At 40.1% G+C, this 24,753-nt stretch overlaps 2 pseudogenes across 2 annotated transcripts; one reads left to right on the top strand and one right to left on the bottom strand.

Annotated features, from left to right (window-relative positions):
• The first annotated feature begins 17,530 nt into the window (after nucleotides 1–17,530).
• Nucleotides 17,531–18,524, top strand: LOC308251130 (protein SEC13 homolog; annotated as a pseudogene). The gene has a single exon. The product of its transcript is annotated as a protein SEC13 homolog (transcript).
• Nucleotides 18,525–21,034: 2,510 nt separating this feature from the next.
• Nucleotides 21,035–21,607, bottom strand: LOC308241020 (cysteine and glycine-rich protein 2-like; annotated as a pseudogene). The gene has a single exon. The product of its transcript is annotated as a cysteine and glycine-rich protein 2-like (transcript).
• Between the last annotated feature and the right edge of the window lie 3,146 nt (nucleotides 21,608–24,753).

The raw sequence follows: 24,753 nt of genomic DNA on the forward strand, positions 1-24,753 counted from the left end.
TATCTAATAAAAGAATAACATGCAGATTGACCATCACTCCAACACACAAGATGGCTGCCCCCATGTGGTCAAAGATCCTGCCCCCATGTGGACACAAGATGGCCACCACAAGATGGCCACCACAAGATGGCCAGCAGGGGAGGGACAAGGCCTGCAAGGGAGGGCAGTTGTAGGTGATCAGGCCAGCAGGGGAGGGCAGTTGTGAGGAACCAGGCCTGCAGGGGAGAGCAGTTGTGAGGGGCCAGGCCTGCATTGGAGGGCAGTTAGGGGAAAACAGGCTGGCAGGGGAGCAGTTAGGCATCAATCAGGCTGTCAGGGGAATGGTTAGGGGGTGATCAGGCTGGCAGGCAGAAGCGGCTAGAGGCAATCAGGAAGGCAGGCAGGCGAGCAGTTGGGAGCCAGCAGTCCTGGATTGTGAGAGGGCAGTCGGACATCCCTCGAGGGGTCCCAGATTGGAGAGGGTGCAGGCTGGGCTGAGGAACACCCCCCCATGCACTAATTTTGTGCACCGGGCCTCTAGTATATTTATACCACCAAAAATTCTTATATATCAGACAAGTACAAGGAAAGGAGAACATATTGTACACTGCTCAAAACTAAACAAAACCATTAATCTGTAAAAAGTTATCTAATGACAGTTTTATTTTAAAAATGAAAATAATGTTATAGATAGAAAACAAAAAAGAAACCCAAGCACTATGAAATATTAGGTTTGTTTTTTTTTTCCATTTCTATAAAATAAAATTAGATTAAACATCCCTAGCTTCATCAAATTTTTTGAAGCTTGTTTTTATTGTACATGATGGAGGATGTTTTGCAGGTTATAACCATGTCAAATAGTGAAAGGTTTTACTCTGATAGACACAGCAACTCATGGAACTGGAATGATTTTAAAGTAATCAAATCCATACATATTTAGCTAAAATTCAATAATATATTGAATAAACCATTTAAATTTATAGTATTCTTCATTGTCAGAATATTGGAGATCTCATATATTAATGCTATAATTCCTTTTAGTTTTTCTAATTATATATAAAGTAAACAATATTAGATTGTTGTTTTGCTTTGTTATTCATAATAAAATTTTATGGGCATGAAGACTACTATAAAACTCGCCTTTCCCTGGCCCATTTTAAATTATTCTTTAGGTTACTGTGTTCAACATCTGCTTTTTCCCATCACAGCCTTCAAGTTTATTTTAACTTTCTAAAGAATATATTGAAAACAATTTCCTTAATTTATTTTAAAGACCATAACATCTGTTTTTATTCTCATTAATATCAGTACTTTTCAATGAATATGATAAAATCCTGTCCTCACTGAATGTATTTGACATTTAACATCTAAGCTTATTAATGAAAATGAGGAAAGAAAATATTCTGTTTTGTTTTTTTTTTTAACACTGATGAATATTGTCAAACTACAGCTGCGTTCATTTATAGACGGTGTAAAACCTGTTTGTTTATGTCAGAAACTAAGTTGTCACAGCTGAAATTCCCTGCACTTAAATTTCTTGGGTATATTTTTTAAAGTTAATTTTAAAGGCAAAAAATATAATCAACTCTTGTTAAACATAATTTAATTGGAGTGATCAGGAAGCACAGTCTTATCGCAGAAAATAGACTATGACAATGGTCTTTCAGAAGAAAAATTAAGCATTTCTATTCAGGCAATCTTAGAAACAGAACATGGGAGGTGGTGAGGAGGTAGTACGGACTGGAAAAAAATGCGCAAAACCTCTTCTGTGTCCTGAAACCTAGGAGCTAGAGACATCTGTCTCCTAAATGTAGTTGTATAAATTCTGCTTTAATGCGGATGTATATGATGTAAAATAGATTTATGGCTAGAATTCAAGACATATGGAAGAGTGAAAGTATAAAGTAGTCTATATTAATATCTCTCCCTTTCTCATTCAGTTTGAAAACTTGGCACTAAAAATTAATATATGTGTACATGCATTCATACACATGTCTATGTGTATATAGTAAATTGGATTACTAAAGATAATTTTGACAATTGGTATGAAGGTCATAATATTCCCTTTTATTCAGGATAGTCATAAATACAAGAGTATATTTTAATATTCATTTTATGAATGTTACAGAGACTTTCAGAAATTATTATGGCTTTTATGGAAACCTGGTAAGGATATGTAATTATATTTCTTTTGGACACCATGGAAAGTAAACAATAAAACAAGGCATTATTTTTAAATACTTTAATAACCATGATTATAAAATAACTATAAACTATGTAATATTGCCTTACGAAAGTGGTACTTTTCCTTAATTTAATTATTAAAATTTTAGTAAGCTATGCAAAAGAGGACTTATAGACTTTTTATTCACTTTTTATATTTTTAATTGAACTTATTGGACTTACAGACTTTTAAATTCACTCTCTCTAAAATGTTAACTTGAGTTATTTTCTGTAAATTGGGATCCCATACTGACTAATTCATTTAAAAAGGTCTAATTTGCAGAATTTTAGGAAAATATAATATGACACTAATCTTCAACATACCCAGTGTATTGTAGACAAAAAAATCTTATGCTTAGTCAAAATGGATGTTAAACACCACTTCCCAGTGCCTCCCCCCAACTAAAATTCCTTGGAAAATTATGTACCTTCATCTTACCTAATCTTACCTAATAATAGAGAAACATGTAAATTGACTGTACCTCCACTACGCTCACAGCCAATCAGAGTGAGTATGCAAATTAACCCAACAAAGATGGCGGTTAATTTGCATACATACCTGGGTCCGGGGAACGTCCTCGCACCCAGGTCACTCCCAGTTGGCCATGGGGCAGAGGCTTTAGGCTTGGGAAGGGGCTGAGCCTGCGATCAGAGGTGTAAGGTTGCGGGGGAACCCCTTCCCAAGCCTAATGCCTGGGGTGGAGGCTTTAGGCTTCGGAAGGGGCTGAGCCTGGGATCAGAGGGAAGGGAAAAAAACAATGGAAACATATCCTCAGGTGAGGATAAAAATAAAAATAAAGAAATGTCACATGCTATGAAAGACACATCTTGAAAATGCTTAAAGAAAGTTGTCTTTTTTCATGGTGAAGGGACTGGAGTCCATGCTGATAAAAATACCTTGGTGGCTACAGTGACTGGCAGTGGCTGCAGCAGCAGGGTGATGGGGCTGGCGCCTTCCCCTGGTCAGTCCGGTTGCCTCCCTCAAAGGGAGGCCAGACTGCTGCTTAGGTCCACTCCCAATGGGGAGCGGGCCTAAGCCATCAGTAGAACATCCCCTCAGGGCTCCCAGTATGTGAGAGGGGACAGGCTGGGCTGAGGGACCCTTCCCCAGTTCATGAATTTCGTGTACCGGGCGCCTAGTATTGTATAAACTGACATTTCTCTAAAATGGTCCACATGCTTCATGTGTTTAGAGATAGAAACAAATGCTTTAGTAATTACCTGTGTTCCATTTTGCAAGTATGGTTACTCAGAGTTTGTGTAAGGAAGAAGAAAATAGAATAATATATTATGTAGGTGACTAAGACTCCACAGAATAAGTAATGTTTGAGTTAGTTCTGTATATGCTGACAGAATATACAGAGGAGAAAATTATATTAAGAATGTCATTTTTCTAAATGCATAAACAGAGATTTTTTAAAAAATTAAGCAAAGGAGGAAAGATGGCAATGAAATATGTGGAAGCTTCACTGACATTCCCCCAGTATCAAGCTGGAATTACAACTGAAATATAGAAAAACCATTCTGAATAACCAAATAAAGACTAGCTGGAGAGAACCCTTATAACCAAAGACATAAAGAGGAGACCACATCAAGACTGGTAGGAAGTATGGAAGCATAAGAGGGCTGGCTGAGCTCCCACAGGTAGCAGCTGAAATTCTGGAGGCTCCCCAGCCCAAAGCATCAGAACTGGGAAAGGTGATCACATAACATCTGACTGTAAAAAGCAATGGAAGTTCTGTCTGGCTGGGACAGATGGCTAGATATGCAGACACACCCTTAAAGGGACAACACACTGAATTTCATTTGTAGCCACATACCTTGGGCTCTGGATATGGAAGGGTAGAGTAGACTAGAGTTGTATGTGCTCTGCAGGGAGAGAGCAGAGAGAACAACCTTCAGGATCCATGTTCTGAGTCATTCCCCAATGTGGCAGAAATCATTTTTATCAGGCAGAGCTTTTCCATCAAAGCAGCTTTTGCCTGGAGGAAAGAAATTGCCCAACCCATTGGGAACCCTTCTGCCTCACCCTGTGGACTTTAAGCCCAGTGGAGCTCTACAGCCTGAGGCTCATTAAGTGACTGAGACTAACAATCAGCTGGCAGGAAGAGGAGAATCTCAGGGTGCTTTGAGTATTTGCCTCCAGTGCCTCTGGGCCATGGGCAAGAGAAGCAAACTTTGGTGTACAGCTTCCTCCTTTCAACATGAATCCTCCCAGCCCCAGCGGAGGGAGCCACAAGCTGTGGATCACTGATACCTCTCAACAGGGTACTCAGAGCCAGTCACAAACAGCATCTGGCATTGGCCTGCACCAGAGACCCTCTGAAGAAACTCAAAACTAGTAAACCCAGTAGCCAATTTCAGACAACAGAGTAGGATCCAATAAGCTCCACAAGAAGTATATCCACAGGGATATACTGGCAGGCTCCAAACCATGCAGAGGGGAATGGTAAGCAACTGCACAGCAAACTGCATACTATGTTGGGGGTTCAGCGTCACTATCAGCCAGCCTAAGGGTGAGCCCACACATGAATGAACCATTAGCAATCAAGGCTTAATTACATCAGGAGGGCCCATACAACAAACACAAGGGGCATTATTAGAGCATCCATGTCTGGTGATCAGGGAGACTGCACAATTGGATTCCACAGGCTATCCACAGCATAAAGACACCATATTAAGACTAGAAGTTGTAGCAGTTATACCTAATACAGAGAAATAAACCCAAAAAGGCAGCCAAAATGGGAGACAAAGAAACAAACTCCAAATGAAAGAACAAGAGAATTTTCCAGAAGAATTGATAAGCAATTTATCAAATATGGAGTTCATAGTAATGATTATTAGGATGCTCAAAAGCATAAGGAAATATATGGAAACTATGAAAAATGACCAGTTGGAAATTCAGAATGACAGCAGAAATAAAGAATACACTGGAAGAAATAAACAACAAATTAGAGGAACCTGAGTATTGGATCAGCAAATTAAAAGACAGGGTAGAAAAAAAATCACTTAATAAGAGAACAAAACAAAAAATATAATTAAAAAACAGGAGAGCTTAAGGGAGCCATGGGACAACATGATAATTAACAATACCCTCATCACAGGAACCCCAGAAGGAGAATAAAGTGAGCAAGGGATAACCTTTTTAAACAAATAATGGCAGAAAACATCTCTAACCTGATGAAGGAAAAAGTTACACAAGTTCAGGAAGCACAGTGAGCCTCAAGCAAGAGGAACCCAAAGAGCCCTACACTCAGACACATCATAATTAAAATGCCAATAATTAAAGACAAAGAGATAAACTTAAAGGCAGTGAGAGAAAAACAATTTGTTACCTGCAAAGGAGTTTCCCTAAGGCTGTCAGCTGATTTTTCATCAGAAATTCTGTAGGCCAGAAGGGAATTCATTAGCTATTCAAGGTAATGAAAAGCAAGGATCTGAAACCAAGACTACTCTATTCAGCAAGACCAACATTCAAATTACAGGGTGAAATAAAGAGCTTCCAAGACCACAAAAGGTTAAAGAAGTTTATAACCACCAAACCAACACTGCAAGAGATGCTAAAGGGACTGCTGAAATGAGAGGAAGAAATAGAGAGAAAGAGAAACATAGGCATAAAGAATTAAAATGGCAATAAATAAGTACCTATCAATATAGACCTTAAATTAAAATGGATTAAATGCTCCAATCAAAAAACATAGGTTGCTGAATGGATATGAAAACATGACCTAAATATGTGCAGTCTACAAGAGACCCACTGGAGAACAAAAGAATCACATTGGATGAGAGTGAAGGGATGGATAAAACAAATGTCCATGCAAATGGAATAGAAAAAAGATCTGGGGTAGCAATACTCATATTTGACAAAGTAGATTTTAAAATGCAGGTCATAACAAGAAACAGTGAGGTCACTACATAATAGTAAAGGGATTGATATAAGAGGATAGATCCATGGTGAACATATTTGCACCCAATATGAGAGCACCTAAATATATATAAAAAAAACTTCTGGAGGACTTTAAGAGAGAGATCGACAGCAATATAGTTACAGTAGGGGACTTTAACAACACACTGACTTCACTGGATAGATATTCCAGACAAAAATATCAAAAAGGAAACACGAGATGATACACTGGAGCCGATGAAATTAGTTGATACTTACAAAATATTACAACCCAAAATTGCAGAATTACATTTTTCTCAAAAGCACATGAGATATTTTCAAAAATAGATCACATCTTAGGACAAAAAACAAGTCTCTATTTATTCAAGAAGATTGAAATTATATCAAGCATCTCAGATCATAGTGGCATGAAATAGAAATAAAAAATAAAAACACTCAAAAATATTTAAATACATGGAGGCTAAATACCATGTTATTAAACAACAAATGGGTTACCAATGAGATCAAGGAAGAAGCAAAAGTATCATGGAAAAAAATGAAAATGAACACACAACAACTCAAAAGCTATGGGACAGGGCAAAAGCAATCCTGAGAGGGAGGATCATAACAGGCCTACCTCAAAAAATAAGAAAAAAAATTAATAAACTATCTAACACTACAACTTAAAGAATTAGAATGAGAACAAGAAAAGCCCAGAGTAAGTAGAATGAAGGAAATATTAAAGTTCAGAGCAAAATAAATTATATTGAGACTAAAGATACAATACAATGAAACCAAAAGATAAAAAATATTGATGAACCTTTAGCCAGACTCATCAAGAAACAAAGAGAGAGGACTCAAAATAAATAAATCAAAAACAAAAGAGGTAAAATAATAGCTGACACCACAGAAATACAAAGGATTGTAAAAAAAATATCCTATCGCCAAAACCGGTTTGGCTCAGTGGATAGAGCGTCGGCCTGCGGACTGAAAGGTCCCAGGTTCGATTCCGGTCAAGGGCATGTAACTTGGTTGCGGGCACATCCCCAGTAGGAGGTGTGCAAGAGGCAGCTGATCGATGTTTCTCTCTCATCGATGTTTCTAACTCTCTATCCCTCTTCCTTCCTCTCTGTAAAAAATCTATAAAATATATTAAAAAATATATATATATCCTATCTAATAAAAGAGTAATATGCAAATTGACCATCACTCCAACACACAAGATGGCCATTCCCATGTGGATACAAGATGGCTGCCACAAGATGGCCAGCAGGGGAGGGCAGTTGGGAGGGACCAGGCCTGCAAGGGAGGGCAGTTGTGGGCGATCAGGCCAGCAGGGGAGGGCAGTTGGGAGGGATCAGGCCTGCAAGGGAGGACAGTTTAGGGTGACCAAGCCTGCAGGGGAGGGCAGTTAGGGGTGACCAGGCTGGCAGAGGAGGGAAGTTGGGAGCGACCAGGCCTGCAGGGAAAGGCAGTTGGGGGAGCCCAGGCCTGCAGGGGAGAGCAGTTGGGCGGGACCAGACCTGCAAGGGAGGGCAGTTAGGTGTGACCAGGCCTGCAGGGGAGGGCAGTTAGGGGCAATCAGGCTGACAGGGGAGTGGTTAGGGGGTGATCAGGCTGGCAGGCAGAAGCGGTTAGGGGCAATCAGGAAGGCAGGCAGGTGAGTAGTTGGGCGCCAGCAGTTCTGGATTGTGAGAGGGCAGTCGGACATCCCTTGGGGGGTCCCAGATTGGAGAGGGTGCAGGCTGGGCTGAGGGTCACACCCCCGCATGCATGAATTTTGTGCACCGGGCCTCTAGTATACTATGAAAAACTATATGTCAACAAGCTGAAAACCTGGACGAAATTGACAAATTCATAGAAAAATACAATCTTCTATAACAAAATCAGAAAGAATCAGATCACCTGAATAGGTCAATAACAAATGATGAAATTGAATCAGTAATAATAATAATAATAATAATAATAATAATAAACCTCCTAGCAAATAAAAGTCCTAATCTGGATGGCTTCACAGGGTTGTTTTACCAAATATTCAAGAAAGAATTAACACCTATACTTCTCAAAATATTCCAAAATATCAAAGAAGAATAATCAATTCCAAACTCTTTTTATGAGGCCAGCCTTATCCTAATCCAGTGGTCGGCAAACTGCGGCTCTTTGGCCCCTTGAGTGTGGTTCTTCCACAAAATACCACATGCAGGTGCTCACGTACAGTGCGATTGAAACTTCGTGGCCCATGCGCAGAAGTCGGTTTTCAGCTTTCAAAAGAAATTTCAATTATTGTACTGTTGATATTTGGCTCTAATGAGTTTGCCAACCACTGTCCTAATCCCCAAACCAGATAAAGACACCACAAAGAAAGGGAATTACAGGCCAATATCCCCAATGAAAATAGATTCTAAAATCTTCAACAAAATATTAGCAAATCGGGTCCAGCAATATATTAAAAGATCATACACCATGACTAAGTGGGATTTATTCCATAGTACAAAGCTGGTACTATATTTGGAAACCAATAAATGTAATATATCATATAAACAAATTGAAATACAAAATCATATGATCATATCAATAAATGCTGAAAAAGCATTCGACAAAAGCCAAAGCACATTTTTGATAAAAACTCTCAGCAAAGTGGAAATAGTGATTGCACCTTAATATTATAAAGGCCATATATGAAAAACCTACAGCCAACATCATATTTAATGGGTGAAAACTAAAACCATTTCCTCTAAGAACAGGGACAAAACAGGGTTGTCTGCTGACACCACTTTTATTGAAATCTAGAGGCCCAGTGCACGAAATTGGTGCACAGAGTGGGGGTGTGTCCCTCAGCCCAGCATGCACCCTCTCTAATCTGGGATCCCTCTCACAATCCAGGACTGCTGGTCCCAACTGCTCGCCTGCCTGCCTCCCTGATTGCCCCTAACCACTTCTGCCTTCCAGCCTGATCACCCCCTAACCACTCCCCTGCCAACCTGATTGATTCCTAACTGCTCCCCTGCCAGCCCAATTGCCCCTAACTGCCCTTTCCTGCATTCCTGGTCACCCCCAACTGCCCTCCCCTGCAGGCATGGTCACCCCTAACTGCCCTCCCCTGTAGTCCTGGTCTCCCCAACTTCCCTCCCCTGCTGTCCTCTTCACCCCCAACTGCCCTCCCCTGCAGACCTGGTCCCCCCCAACTGCCCTCCCCTGCAGGCTTGGTCACCCCCAACTGCCCTTTCCTGTTGGCCTGGTCCCCCCAAACTGCCCTCCCTTCATGCCTGGCCCCCCCAAATGCCCTCCCCTGCACACCTGATCCTTCCCTACTGCCCTCCCCTGCTGGCCTGGTCTCCCCCAGCTGTCCTCCCCTGAAGGCCTTGTTCCTCCCAACTGCCCTCCCCTGCAGGGCTGTTCCCCAACTGCCCTCCTCTGCAAGCCTGGTTCCCCCCAGCTGCCCTCCCCTGCTGGCCATCTTGTGGTGGCCATCTTGTGTCCACATGGCGTGGCCATCTTTGACCACATGGGGGCAGCCATCTTGTGTGTTGGAGTGATGGTCAATATGCATATTACCTCTTTATTAGATAGGATAGTACTGGAAGTCCAAGCCACAGTGATCAGACAAGGAAAAAATAAAAACATAAAAGGCATCTAAATTGTATAGGAGGATGTAAAACTATCAGTATTTGCAGATGACATTGTACATTGAAACCCCTAAAGAATCCACACACAAAAAAAACACTACAAGTATTAATAAATGAATTCAGTAACATAGCAGGATACAAAGTGAATACATAGAAATCTCTGGCATTTGTATAAATCAATAAAGAACTCTCACAAAGAGAAACTAAAAAAAAAAATTTCATTTACCATTATAACAAAAAGTATTAAGAGACATATGACTAAACTTAACCAAGCAGCTAAAAGACCTGAACTCAGAAAACTACAGGACATTGAAAAAGGAGAGAAGAAGAAGATAAAAACAAATGATATTATTAAAATGTCCATACTACCCAAAGTAATCTATGTACCCTATCAAAGTACCAATCACATATTTCATAGATCTAGAACAAATACTCCAAAATTTAACATGGAACCAAAAAAAGGACACCAAATAACTGCAACAATCTTTTTTTTTTTTTTTTTTTTTATATATATATATTTTATTGATATTTTACAGAGAGGAAGGGAGAGGGATAGAGAGCTAGAAACATCGGTCAGCTGCCTCCTGCACACCTCCCACTGGGGATGTGCCCGCAACCAAGGTACATGCCCTTGACCGGAATCGAACCCGGGACCCTTCAGTCCGCAGGCCGACGCTCTATCCACTGAGCCAAACCGGTTTCGGCAACAATCTTGAGAAAGAAAAACAATGTTGGAGGGATCACAATACCAGATTCAAGCTATCCTATATAATAAAGAGGTAATATGCAAATTGACCATCACTCCAACACACAAGATTTCCGCCCCCATGTGGTAAAAGATGGCCGCCCCCATGTGGACACAAGATGGCCACCACAAGATGGCCAGCAGGGGAGGGCAGTTGTGGGTGATCAGGCCAGGAGGGGAGGGCAGTTAGGGGTGATCAGGCCAGCAGGGGAGGGCAGTAGAGGGCGACCAGGCCTGCAGGGGAGCCAGTTGGGGTGGACCAGCCCTTCAGGGAGGACAGTTGGGGGGGACCCAAGTCTACAGAGGAGGGCAGTTGGGGTGATCAGGCCAACAGGGGAGGGCAGTTAGGGGCGACCAGGTTTGCAGGGGAGGGCAGTTGGGGGCAGCCAGGCCAGCAGGGGAGGGCAATTATGGACAACCAGGCCTGCAAGGGAGAGATGTTAGTGGTGAGAGCCAGCAAGGGAGGGCAGTTGGGGACAATCAGGCCTGCAGGGGAGGGCAGTTAGGGGTGACCAGGCCAGCAGGGGAGGGTAGTTAGGGGCAATTGGGCAGGCAGGGGAGCAGTTAAGCATTGATCAGGCTGGCAGGGGAGTGGTTAGGGGGTGATCAGGCTGGCAGGCAGGTGAGTGGTTGGGAGCCAGCAGTCCTGGATTGTGAGAAAGATCGGGCCTAAACAGGCAGTCAGACATCTCTCGAGGGGTCCCAGTTTGGAGAGGGTGCAGGCTAGGCTGAGGAACACGCCCCTCCCCCCTGCATGAATTTCATGCACTGGGCCTCTAGCACTACTATAAGCCACTGTAATCAAAACTGCCTGGTACTGACACAGGAATATGCATATAGATCATATGAATAGAACAGAGAACCCAGAAATCAACACAAGCCATTAGTCAATTAATATTTGACATAGAAGGCAAGAGCATACAATGGAGTAATGACAGCCTCTTCTATAAATGGTGTTGGACAGGTACATGCAAAAAATGAAACTAGACCACTGACATAAGAATAAAATCAAAGTTGATAAAAGACTTAAATGTAGGTTATAAAACCATATATATCCTAGAAGAAAACATAGGCAGCAAAATATCAGACATATCATGGAGCAGAATTTTCACTGCTACAAAGCCTAGGGCAAGAGAAACAAAGAAAAAAATAAATAAACTACATCAAAATATAAAGCTTCTGCACAGCAAAAGAAATCAGCATCAAAATGAAAAGGGCACACACTATATGGAAGAACATATTTGCCAATCATAGATCTGATAAGGGGTTAATTTCCAACATACATAAAGTATTCACACAACTCAATAAAAGAAAGACAACCCAATTAAAAAATGGGCAGAGGACCCGAATAGACAGTCCTCCAAAGAGGATATACAAATAGCTAAGAGACACGTGAAAAAATGCTCAAAGTCACTTATTATCAGAGAGATGCAAATTAAAATGACAATGAGGTACCACGTCACACCTGCCAGAAGGGCTACCCTTAATAAATAAACAACAAATGCTGGCAAAGATGTGGAGAAAAAGGAATCCTAGTACACCGCTGTTAGGAAAGCAGAGTCGTAGAACCACTATGGGAAACAGTGTGAAGATCCCTCAAAAAATTAAAAATGGAACTGCCAATTGACCCAGATATCCAACTTCTAAGAATATATCCTAAGAAGCAAGAAACACCAATCAGAAAGAATATGTGCACCCCCAAGTTAATAGCAGCGTTATTTACAGTAGGTGTGATCTGGAAACAGCCCAAGTGCCCATCAATAGATGAATGGATTAAAAAACTGTTGAACATTTACACAATGGAATGCTATTCAGCTATTAAAAAAAAAAAAAAAAAAAAAAAAAAAAAAAAAAAAAAAGGACCTCTTACCCTTTGAGACAGCATGGAGGGACCTGGAGACTATTATGCTAAGTGAAATAAGCCATTCAGAGAAAGTCTAAGTATCACATGATCTACTTATATGTGGAATATAATGAACAAAATAAATTGGTGAACAAAAAAGATCCAGAGACATAAAGAATTATGGAACAGACTAATGAACCTCAGAGGGAAGGCTGGTGTGGGGTGAGATTAACCAAAGAACTTGCATGCATATATGCATAACCCATGGACACAGACAATAGTGTGGTGAAGGTCTGGTGGTCAATGGGGATAAAAAAGGGAACATCTGTAATACTTTCAACAATAAAGATAAATGAAAAAAATATATATATATATCTATAATAATAAAAGCATAATATGCTAATTAGACCAGACATCCTTCCTTCCGGACAAAGCCCTAGCGGGCAGGGGCCACGGCAGAGGAAGCAGAGGCCCCAGCCACAGCGGTGGTGGGCGGAAGCTGGGGCCATGGCCCTTGCATGAATTTTGTGCATTGGGCCTCTAGTATATATATATAATCTTAATTGACCTCTCAACTACATCTGAAAAGGGTCAAGTACAAAGGTTACAAAGGGCCCAATAATTGATGACTAGCAAGCTTCCATGTGGTGTACTGATACAAAACTTTGATTAAAGTAAAAGGTATAGCACAGAAGGAGAAAGAAAGAACATACCATCATAGAGGATCTGACATTTCTAGGTACAGCCCTAGGGTCATTCCTCAATTATAGAGGAGGTTGTTTGTCTTCAGATTATAAACCAACAAGATATGTCTTGTTTTCGGATTGCCAGTCAAAAGTTTAAAGCATGATATCTTTATACCCTACTGATTATTTAGCTCAAGGCGAGCTATATAGGTTGAACCAGATTAAACCAACAATAAACCATTAATCTATCCCTAAAAAATGGAGAGCATTTGGCACTAGGTACCTGGCAGGTTTCAAATTATAAGCTGGACTTTAACAATAACTAACATATCTCATTCTTATCTTGGCCCAGAATCAGGAATTCCTGGATATAAACACAGAGCTGACCAATTGCAGCTATAAGATAACCGTATCTTATAAACAACTTGTGGTGTCTTCATTTCACTGAAAAGAGAACAGAAAGGCAGAACCAATATTCAGTTCTCTCAAGTTTATTGTTGAAAGAGCTGGAATTATATTCCATTAATTGACAGATATTTAACCATGGTTCTTCTAATGGAATATAGGCATCTTAGGAAAACATCTAATGGTTTACATTTGACTAGAATTAAACTGCCAATATTCATGGTTCTTTTGACCAGGATGATAAATATTTGCAAAGACAGTAAGGGCATTTTTGCTTTTTCCATTATTTCTAAGAGCACTGAGATCACATAGTAATCTTAGACAAGGACAAAGAAGAAGAAAGGAGGAGAGAAGTCAAGAAAAGGAAGTGGAAGGAGAGGAAGAAGAAACTAATTTATGCAAATTTGTAAATGCCCAATAAAAAATGTCTTTAGCAATCTCCCAATCTGCATTCATGCTGAATGGGAAATTATTTCATAAATTCCAGTAATTATTTACTAATAATAGAAAATGAGTTATCATAAAAATACAAAGATAGTTTTCATTGGGGCTAAAACAAGTGGGAATCTTAGTTTACCACAACATCCACTTGGTGTAGTAGATCTTATGGTCTAAGGCTATACTTAGTAAATTTAGTAAATAGACAATACTATGTGTGTGAGGAAAGGAGTAGCCTGCACATTTTAAAACTCATTGGCCTAGTTGGATTCTTATTCTTATAAAAGATTTTAAAAATCACAGGAAAAATAATAGTATTGAGGAAGCTAATTGCGAATGAATAAACTACATAGTAATTATTGAAGCCAAGTAGAGGAAATATGTTTCCATACCCTCTCCTGCTCACTTCTTCATCTTTCATTGCCTTACTTCAAATAACACCATGTATTTCCAACATAAAGCCATTTGTTCCTTGCTTTTAAAAACTGGAGGCTTATTTGTTCTGGATCTCAACTTCACAGAAAAAGAAATGCACTTACTCTGGGAGGTTTTCTGGGTCATTGAGATTCCCTTGTGTTCTTTGGACAAAAACTGAAAAGAAAATACATTTTTACTCTCAGATTGTGAAAAATGTAACTGTTAATAGAAATAGTTGTCTTTAACTTTTCCACTTTTGTCAGTTGAATTAAAATATCCTCCTCATTTTAAGGTGGCTACATCATAATCACAGGATAGTATTGTAGTGATGTAACCACGTGCATTTGCTTTGAGTGATGGCCTGGTCTGACCTGCTTCTCATCTTATGATTTTAAGACAAATTGAAATAACTGGGTAAAGTACCACTCTTAACTGAAAGTACCTCATAATACATCAGAGGTAGCTTTCACATCATTAATTCCGTATAGACATCTTCCTTAAGTACCTGTCTAGAAGATATAATTTAAAGTATGAAAAGGAACTGGAAATGTGGTGTTCTAAAGTTGATATTTATTGCAATGTTATTTCTCTTTCTCTGGACTATGCATCCAATTTACTACTGCTTCTGTGTTTTGATTGCTTATCATTTCTTTTCTTTCTCAGGTTCTGCTATTAGTTCTCACCACTGAGGAGGATAAAGAATATCAAATTTACTTACCCTTCTCCTGGGTGTTTTAGATCTTAAGGAAAGAACCCCAATTTATTTTAGCTAACTTTCAGGGCAGTAGCTATGAGGAACAAAGAATCCCAAGAGCTCCTACATTGACACAGTGTCTGCTATATCCAGGGTTAGATTATCTTGGATCACTGTGGTAATTCACACTATCTATTCCTGCTGGTTGTAAATCTTACTAGATGCTTCTATATATTTGATCCATTCGTGAATTCATCTGTCTGAATTCAGATGCCAAGAAGCTACATAGCATCAGAAGTGTCAAATGTCAAGAAAAGAAGGTCCAATGAGATTCCTAATAAATATTAATCTTTCCCTCTTTCATATATACCAAGACATCTTAAGAGGTTTGGGGATATTATCTGATATTAACTTTTTTTTTATTTATCCACTCAACAAATACTTAGTGCTTATCAAGTGGTAAACAATGTTATACATAGGTACTGGATATACACTGTGCCCATGGAGCTTATATTTTAGTGGTAGGAGACAGATATTCAATTAAAATACATATATAAATGAAAATTATGTTAATTATTGCAGAGGAAAGTATAGAAGAGAAATAGTGAAAATTGGGATGGAAAATTTTTAGTTATTGACCAGGAAAGACATTTTTGAGAAGGTTACAATTAATAAACTATTTGGTCAGTAGAGAACAAAATTTGCATTTTCAGGGAGAAAAACATTCACAAAGAGGGAATCAGAGAAAAATTTTGCTTGGCTCAAAGTTTAAACTTTCCTGGTGTTGCTCTGCCTAAGTCATCGATAGCACAAAAAGCTATAAACGTTTGACAAAGCTATTCATAGGAGTTTTGCACATATCTCCATTTTTTTACTTTTCTTTTTAAAAATTTATTTTTATTACATTTATTGGGCTGACATTGGTTGACAAAACTATATAGGTTTTAAGTGTACAATTACATGCATTGTGTTTACCACCCAAAGCCAAATTTCCTTCTTTCACCGTGTATTTGACCCCCTTTACCCTTTACTACTTCCATCCTCAAACCCTTTCCCCTCTGATAACCACCATACTGTTGTCTGTGTCTAAGAATTTTTGTTTCTTGTCTTGTTTGTTCCTTTGTTGTATTCAATTTTGTATCCCACATATGAGTGAAATCATAGAATACTTGACTTTTTTCTATCTGACTTGTTTTGCTTAGCATGCCATTCTCAAACTCTATGTTGTCACAAATGTTCATCTATGTTCACTGCAGCATTATTTGCCATGGTCAAGACATAGAAACAACTGAAGTGTCCTTCAAAGGATGATTGGTTAAAGAAGATGTGTTATGTATATGCAATGTAATACTACTAAGCCATAAGAAAAGGTGAAATATAGTTTTCTCTATTTTCAGTCTTTAAAACTATTTGAAGAAAACAATATCATATTTTTAAACTATTATGAAACAATTCAAATCTTAAAAAAGTAAACAGCTCTGCTAAACATCCACCCAGGTTTAATCTTATATTTTTGGGCATGTTTTCTAAAATTCTGTTAAGGAGTTAAAGCATCAGAGAAACAAGAAAGACACTAGTGTACCTATATTTATTTAGTGTTTATTATTGCAAATAACATTAAATAGTGTGAGGACCAGATTGCATGATGATGCTAGCACCAAAAATGTAAAAATGTTCATAGCATACATTAGATCCATCAGTAAATAGAAATAACCCATCCAGAGTCAGCACAAAGAGAGTTCCCACAATGAAAAGAACAGCTACCAGGGAGGGGACACTCTACAAAAGAACTTCTAATTGCTAGGTAAACTACAAAGGCACAATGTAGCAAGGAACAAAAAACACACAGGTTGCCATATTCTCTGATGATAGGATGATATGCAAACACACAAAAAGATCCCCATCCAAAAAAATGGTGCCCAGGCAATAAACAGTACAGAAGGCCACAGAAATCCATCCACTTTGAGAAATGTCCTGTGTGATCCCCTACACCAGTACATGAAAGGGATTGAATTGGTCAGGAATATATAAATTTCTTTCAATGAAGAGAAGGAAGGAAAACAAGGAAGGACATACTTGGCTAGCAATATAAGGAACCAGTGTTTGCTGACTTAACAAAATGCAAAAGATGGCAATCCTTTCATTATCTCATGATACAGCCGTAGATCAAGAGATATATTAGGGTACTGTAACAATTATGGAAGTAACAAGGAACCCAGATCCTGGGTCCTTGACTCTTTGGACAGGTAATACTTGGTGATGACTGTGAAGGAAGAGGAAAGAAAAGCTGGGATATAAGGATATTCTGAATGTTGGTTATAATGTGGATAAAGTGAAGTGCATAGTAAATTGCAGCAGTCATAATCATTAAGCTTTAGTAAATTGTCCCTCCAAGAACTTGTTTCAAATAGTACCATTCCTAGCCATGAAACCAGTTACAAAAATTATAAAACCCCTCCTCAGCCAGGAACTGAGTAGTCTAAAAAAGAAAGTACAGATGAAACTTATAGAGAACATTTTCAAGTCTCAGGACAACAAAGAGACAGGTGAAGAACAATGACACAAGTGAGCTGTGGGAGGCGCCGAGGGAGCTGCCACATCGGAGGCTGGGAGCTGCCGCCACAGCCATAGTGTCAGTAATTAACACTGTGGACACCTCCCATGAGGAAATGATTCATGAAGCCCAGATGGACTATTATGGCACCCACCTGGCAACCTGCTCATCAGACAGGTCCGTCAAAATCTTTGATGTACGCAAAGGAGGGCAGATCCTTACCGCAGACCTCAGGGGTCATGAGGGACCAGTGTGGCAAGTGGCCTGGGCCCATCCCATGTATGGCAATATCCTGGTATCCTGCTCTAATGATCAGAAAGTCATTTTCTGGAAAAAGGAAAACGAAACCTGGGAGAAGACGCATGAACACACAGGACACGACTCCTCAGTAAATTCAGTTTGCTGGGCCCCCATGACTACAGCCTAATCCTGGCCTGTGGAAGCTCAGATGAGGCCATATCCCTGCTGACCTACACTGGGGAGGGCCAATGGGAAGTGAAGATAATGATCACACTATTGGCTGCAATGCCTGAGCTGGGCCCCTGCTGTTGTACCTGGAAGCCTCACAGACCAGCCATCAGGGCAGAAGCCCAACTACATCAAGAAATTTGCCTCAGGTGGCTGTGACACTTCATCAAGCTGTGGAAGGAGAAAGAGGTTGGCCAGTGGAAGGAGGAACAGAAGCTGGGAGCACATAGTGACTGGGTTTGAGATGTGGCCTGGGCCCCTGCCATTGGTCTACCCACCAGCACAATCGCCAGCTGTTCCCAGGGTGGTCGTGTGTTCATTTGGATCGGTGACAATGCCTCAAGCAATACGTAGTCTCCCAACTACTGCACAAGTTCAATGATGTTGTGTGGCACGTGAGCCAGTCCATTACAGCCAACATCCAGGCCGTCTCAGGTGGGGATAATAAGGTGACCCTGTGGAAGGAGTCAGTCCACAGGCAGTGGGTGTGCATCAGTGATGTAAACAAGGGCCAGGGTTCCATGTCTGCTTCACTCACAGAGGGCCAGCAGAATGAGCAGTGACAAGAGTGACAGGGCCCAGCTCCCCACCTGCCAATTCCTGGACTGCCCTTTCCTGGACCAGCTGGAAGGAAGCTCTCCAACAATATTACTTTCACAGGAATAGTTAAAACTGCAGCCAGATCGATCATCTGCCTTAACATGATTTGATATTGTTTATAATTTACTGTCTGGCTGGAAGCACCCATATTATGAGGGGGAAACTACAAATGATGTATTATTTAAAAATATTTTTTTGGCCATTTTTATGTACCTTTTGGTTTCAGGCATTATTTGGGACTGTTTGTTTCCAAAGTAATTAAACATGTTGTTTATAATTCTCCCTAAAAACAAACAAACAAACAAAAAACCCAAAAAACAATAGCACAAGGACCACCAACAGGAAGAAAAGCTTCACAGATGTGTCATCCTTCTCATAGGATGACAGCTAAGTCACATTTACATCAGTGCTTGGCAAAAAATGACACTCAAAGAGTTGCACAGCCAATTTTCAGGAATCTGTTCATCTGAAACAGGATTTTTGAAAATATATAATAGATTTTTTTTTAATGATAAAGTATATTTAATTAGATAAAGTGAAGTTAAATAACAAATGAGAGGTCTACAATTACTAAAATGAATAAGAAACGTAGTAAGGAAAATTGTGGATGGAATGAAATATTTTCCATTGACTCTAGAGCCTTACATCAGTCTTCAAATTTACAGCACCACTGACCCATGGAGGATAAGAAAATTGGACTGTCTAGCTTCTATAGAGAATAACAGCCTAAAAAACTAACATAAAACACTTGCAACTTTGGTTCTGGCTTTTCTTACATAATGCTTTTAAAATCTTCTAACCTATTTTTTAAATCTAAAGTAGTAATTTTATTAAAATTTTAAATCTGTCACTTGACTTCTTAGTTAAGATTTTATATTTTCTTAATGTATGATAAGAATGCATGATGAGACAAAGAATTATTTTTTTAAATTTGGAATTGCATTTGATTTGTTGCTTTAATTAGTCTCTAACAGGATTTCTCAAACTATAATGTGCATAAAAAATACTTGCTAAAATGAAGATTCTGCTTGAATAATATGGAAACTGGTCTGAAATACTGCGTTTGCATCAAGCTCCCACATGCAAGGGCTTAGACTTCACTTTTAACATTCTAATTCAAACCTTGTCTAGCTGATAGCTTTCATATTGTAACCAACCAAGGGGGCTCAGTGGCCTGCCACAACCAAAGCCAAACTGTGAGACAGGTGCTTGCGCAAAAGAAAAGAGGTTTTTATTCAGGTTCTGCAACCAGAGAGAATGATGGACTTTTGTCTCAGGGACCATTTCCTTTTTCTGCTCAAGCCTGTAGTTATTATAGGGATAGGGAGGAGATGGCTTTTTTTTTTTTATCCAATTATCTTGCTAGCTTTTGGCATGTTCAGGCCCTGTGCATTCATCTTTCTAGCTATTGGCCACACACAGTGTAAGAACCTTCACCTGTGCCATCTTGGCCAATTGGGGAGGCTCTCTGGTGCTCCTTCAGGGTCAGTGCAGGTGGGGATGCAGGATCCACCATCAGGAAGCCTAGATATGCTGTAGCCCTCAGCCAATCTCTAGACACTGGACACAGTACCAGCACACCACCAGAGCAACAAATTGGAGTCTGCAGAGCACCCTTAGTTCCCAGCATGCCTGTGTCCTCTGAACAGTCCTCATGTGGCCTGCCCCTCTGACTGTCTATAGTAACAATATTAGTAAAGTGAAGTAAGGCCTGGAGACAAAGTCACAAACAAATATGAGATATTGTAATAATTTTAGAATAAGCCTTTTCTAATGCCCTAAATGAATGGAAGAATTTTCCCAAACAGTGCTCTTTTTGCAGCCACATTGTTAGATCTGTGGAAATGGAAATAGGTTATTCTTTGTATGCCATAAGCTTATCTTAAACACTCTGTAATATTTTTTTGATTAATATGTAGCAAGAAATAGGCCTCTGAAAGTTAAGAACCACAAAACAATAAAAGTAAACCCCTTTGTTGAAAACTCCAATTCCCATGTTAAGGTTTCATTTACAGCCTAATTGTAACCCAATTACGAAAATTAAGATAAGTAGAAACAGCTGGAACAGAAGGCACTGAGAGTGAAGTGTACCCTCTGCACTCATTTGATGGAGATCATTATCCAACTCTACACACAGTGCATGATACTTAACATGATTGGGCTAATTTATATCCAGAAAGAATAAGAGCACCTTGTGTAAACAAATGGACTGACCTATTACCTCTGATTCTTTAAATACTCTATTATATTATCTAATGTTTCAAGTGCAGTCATATGCTAAACTTAGGAAATTCTGTTAGTCCTCTTCCCATACCTCTCCACAACATTCTTCTTTTGCCTTTTGGCCAAGGGATCATATTCATTCTATGAGTGTTACAACCAAAGGTGCACTGGTAACAACACACGGTGATATTCAGGACAAAAGCGCTGTTAGAGTTTTACAGTAGTTTAGTGTTAGGTTACATAGAGAGTCTCAGTGTGTGATCTGTTCTGGCTTTACATCGTTATTGAGCATGAACAAGCAGCCTTGACCATAGCCAAAGCCTTTAGGCCCAAAGTTCTTTGTAAAGCATCCTTTACAATTGATTTCACTCTTTTTTCTCAGAGTTGTTGATTCAAAACTCTTCCCTGACTTGGCACAATGGAAATAGTTGTGCCAGGGCTTTCCAGCTCTAATTACCTTCTGGGCAGCAAATATGGAATCCCTACACCGGGAACAGTTCTCAGTAGTTTCCTATTGCTGAGCAAATTTAGAAGTGTCTGGATTGGTTGTGAGGTTGAACAATTTCTGGTTTGATGCCCAGTCTCTCACCACTATCTGCATTGTACATGTGGGCACCTCAGGTAACCATAGCATTTGGCCCAAGTGCCTTTCCATAGCAGGATTTGCAGTGGATCATGAATTGCCCCTGTTGTGCTGAGTTTTCCCTACAAACCATGCACAGAAAGCAGCAGGTGGAAGCTTCTCCTGTCACAGTGCACTTTTCTACCTGGTACCAGGTGCTCACACAGGCCCCATGCTATTTCCACTTCCCCAGACATGCATTTGGAGTTTGAGGTAAGACAAAGCACAGTGGACAAAGCTAGGGTGGAAGGAGTGCTTGGGGACTCAGGGAGCCCAGGGAAGTTTTACAAGTTTGGATACAAACACCCATATTTCATGTAATGAAACTTTTAGAGTTGCTATCAAAGCATTATCCTACAGAAGCTTTATATTGTTATTTTTTTCTAATCAATATTATCTTAATAGTGATTGATTTATGCATTTAATTACTGAACATTGGACCTTAAAAAAGCACAGATTATTTTCAATTTCACTAAAGTTATTTGAAACTGTTCTCATTCCTTAAGAGCCATAATTTATGTTTTAATAATATACATGTTCAAGTATTTTTCTTTAGATTCTTAAAAAACAATAACTTTATTGGGAAAAAGTTTAACCAACATGTGCGAATTAATTCAGTAACCAATCTTCAAAATAACAGTCACATTTTATTGCCTGTTTTTTTCTATAGTTATTATGGAAATAAATAGACTATAAATAATTAGGCTTGTGGAGTATAAATCTAAACTTGTCAGGCTTAGCTAGTTAGAAACTATTTTTTGGTATTTCTATTAGTCATGAAAGATATGCAGAATTGCTTCCATGACACTTTTAAATAACTGAACATTTCTGTATATGCATATTCCCTAAGGATATTTGAAATAGAAATTTCCCTCAAAATTAAGTGCCAGATTGTCTGGAAGCATAAACACAAGGGGAAATTTTTTACCTTCAGCTATGTTAATGCAAATCTGGCCACAGTCATGAATATATTATTTTTATTATTATGTATCTGAGATTGCTACATCAGAAACTGGATTTGAGCCCCTTTACCCTGTGGATATAACACATTACATATGTACCAGATATCATTTTTTTTCTGATATTACAAAATATAGCTGGTGGCCCATTTATAATATAATCTAAAAATTCTCTCCAACTCTGAAATGATTGTACCATTAACAAGCTATTATTCCAATGTAAACCAGAGTAGTGCTTGAAGCTACTGAACCTGCTATACTCCCTCTCTAGGGTTATCAGATTAAACAAGATGACTAGATTGATCAGTGAGCTTAGTGAACCACTGGCTAATTCCAGAAAACAGCCTTATGTCTCATGAAATTGATGAGTTGTTTCTCACTTTTGATGGCATTGAAGAGTCAGGTTAAAATTGTATAGGCAAAGTTAATTTTTTTAAAAATATATTTTTGTTGGTTTCAGAGAGGAAGGGAGAGAGAGATAGAAGCAGCAATGATGAGAGAGCATCATTGATTGGCTTCCTCCTGCATGACCCTACTGGGGATCGAGCCTGAAACCTAGGAATGTGTCCTGACCGGGAATCAAATCTTGACTTCCTGATTCATAGGTCAATGCTCAATCACTGAGCCATACGAGCCTGTTCAAATTTACCAGACTTTATCCAGGACCCTTTTTAGATGGCCATATTTCCCATATGTATGTATTTGGATGTGCGGTGTAGTGTGTGTGTGTGTGTGTGTGTGTGTGTGTGTGTGTGTGTGTTTAGAAGGTGACAGCATTTTGTAGAACTTACATATTTGTTACATTATCACATAATTATGTTTGCTTAATTTATCCACTCAAAATGTAGAAGCCATATATAACAACTAAACATTATATCAGACAAGAAATGTAATTTCAAATATAACTTCAGTTTGGAAACAAACAAACAAACAAAATTCCATCAGCAATATTTACTATTCAAATATAATATTTTAAAAACATTTAAGTTTAAATTAAATATAATAATACTAGGGTCCAGTGCACGAAATTCCTGCACAGGGCGCGGGTTGTGTCCCTCAGCCCAGCCTGCACCCTCTCCAATCTGGGACCCCTCAAGGGATGTCCGAATGCCCGTTTAGACCCGACCCCACCAGGCCTAAACGGGCAGTTGAACACCCCTCTCACAATGCAGGACTGCTGGCTACCAACCGCTCGCCTGCCTGCCTGCCTTATTGCCCCTAAGCACATCTACCTGCCAGCCTGATCACCCCCTAACCACTCCACTGTCAGCCTGATCGATGCCTAACTGCTCCTCTGCTGCCCTAATTGCCCCTAACTGCCCTCCCCTGCTGGTCTGGTCACCCCTAAATGCCCTCCCCTGCAGGTATAGTCACCCCCAACTGCCCTCCCAGCTGGCCCAGTCACCCCTAACTGCCCTCCCTTGCCAGCCTGGTCACCCCCAACTGTCCTCCCCTGCTGGCCAAGTCACCCCTAACTGCCCTCCCTTGCAGGCCTGGTTGCCTCCAACTGCCCTCCCCTTCAGGCCTACTCCCCACTAACTGCCTTCCCTGCAGGCCTGGGTCCCCCCACAACTGTCCTCGCCTGCAGGCCTGGTCACCCTCAACTGCCCTGCCCTCCCCTGTAGTCCTGTTTCCCCCAACTGTCCTGCCCTGGAGGCTTTGTTGCACCCAACTGCCCTTCCCTGCAGGCCTGGTCTTCCACAACTGCCCTTCCCTGCAGGCCTGTTCCCCCCCAACTGCCCTCCCCTGCAGGCCTGGTCCCCCCCAACTGTCCTCCCCTGCAGGCCTGGTCCCCCCCAACTGTCCTCCCCTGCAGGCCTGGTCCCTCCCAACTGCCCTCCCCTGCTGGTCTGATTGCCCACAACTGCCCTCCCCTGCTGGTCATCTTATGGTGGCCATCTTGTGTCCACATGGGGGTGGCCATCTTTGACCACATGAGGGTGGCTATCTTGTGTTTTGGAGTGATGGTCAATTTGCATATTACCTCTTTATTATATAGGATAACTTCTCTTCTATTAATATTCAACCTTATTTGCATTATTTTCAATTGGACCCAGACTATTAGTTTCAGTAATGATCTATATATTTTATCTGGTTTAATTTTTCTGCCCATTTTTTAAAGTACTTGTAGGCTATGAAAGGCACCAAAAAAAAAAAAAAATGCATATTTTCTAACAGGTCAAAACCTGGGTTTGAGGAATCCTGGGCTGATTATAATTGCCAGAGTCTATGGAAAGGAGTTGGGAGGGTAACACAGAGATTTCCAGGGAATGTGTATCCTCTAGGAAAAAGAGAACCTGATTCTTTCCAATACGTGCTTGACATTTGCTTCATCACTCATTCCCTCAAAAACTTCACCATTCCTGTTCATTGTCTTCAACATAGGTA

This window comes from Plecotus auritus (genome assembly GCF_963455305.1).
Source record: "Plecotus auritus genome assembly, chromosome: 1".
Taxonomy (NCBI): Eukaryota; Metazoa; Chordata; class Mammalia; order Chiroptera; family Vespertilionidae; genus Plecotus; species Plecotus auritus.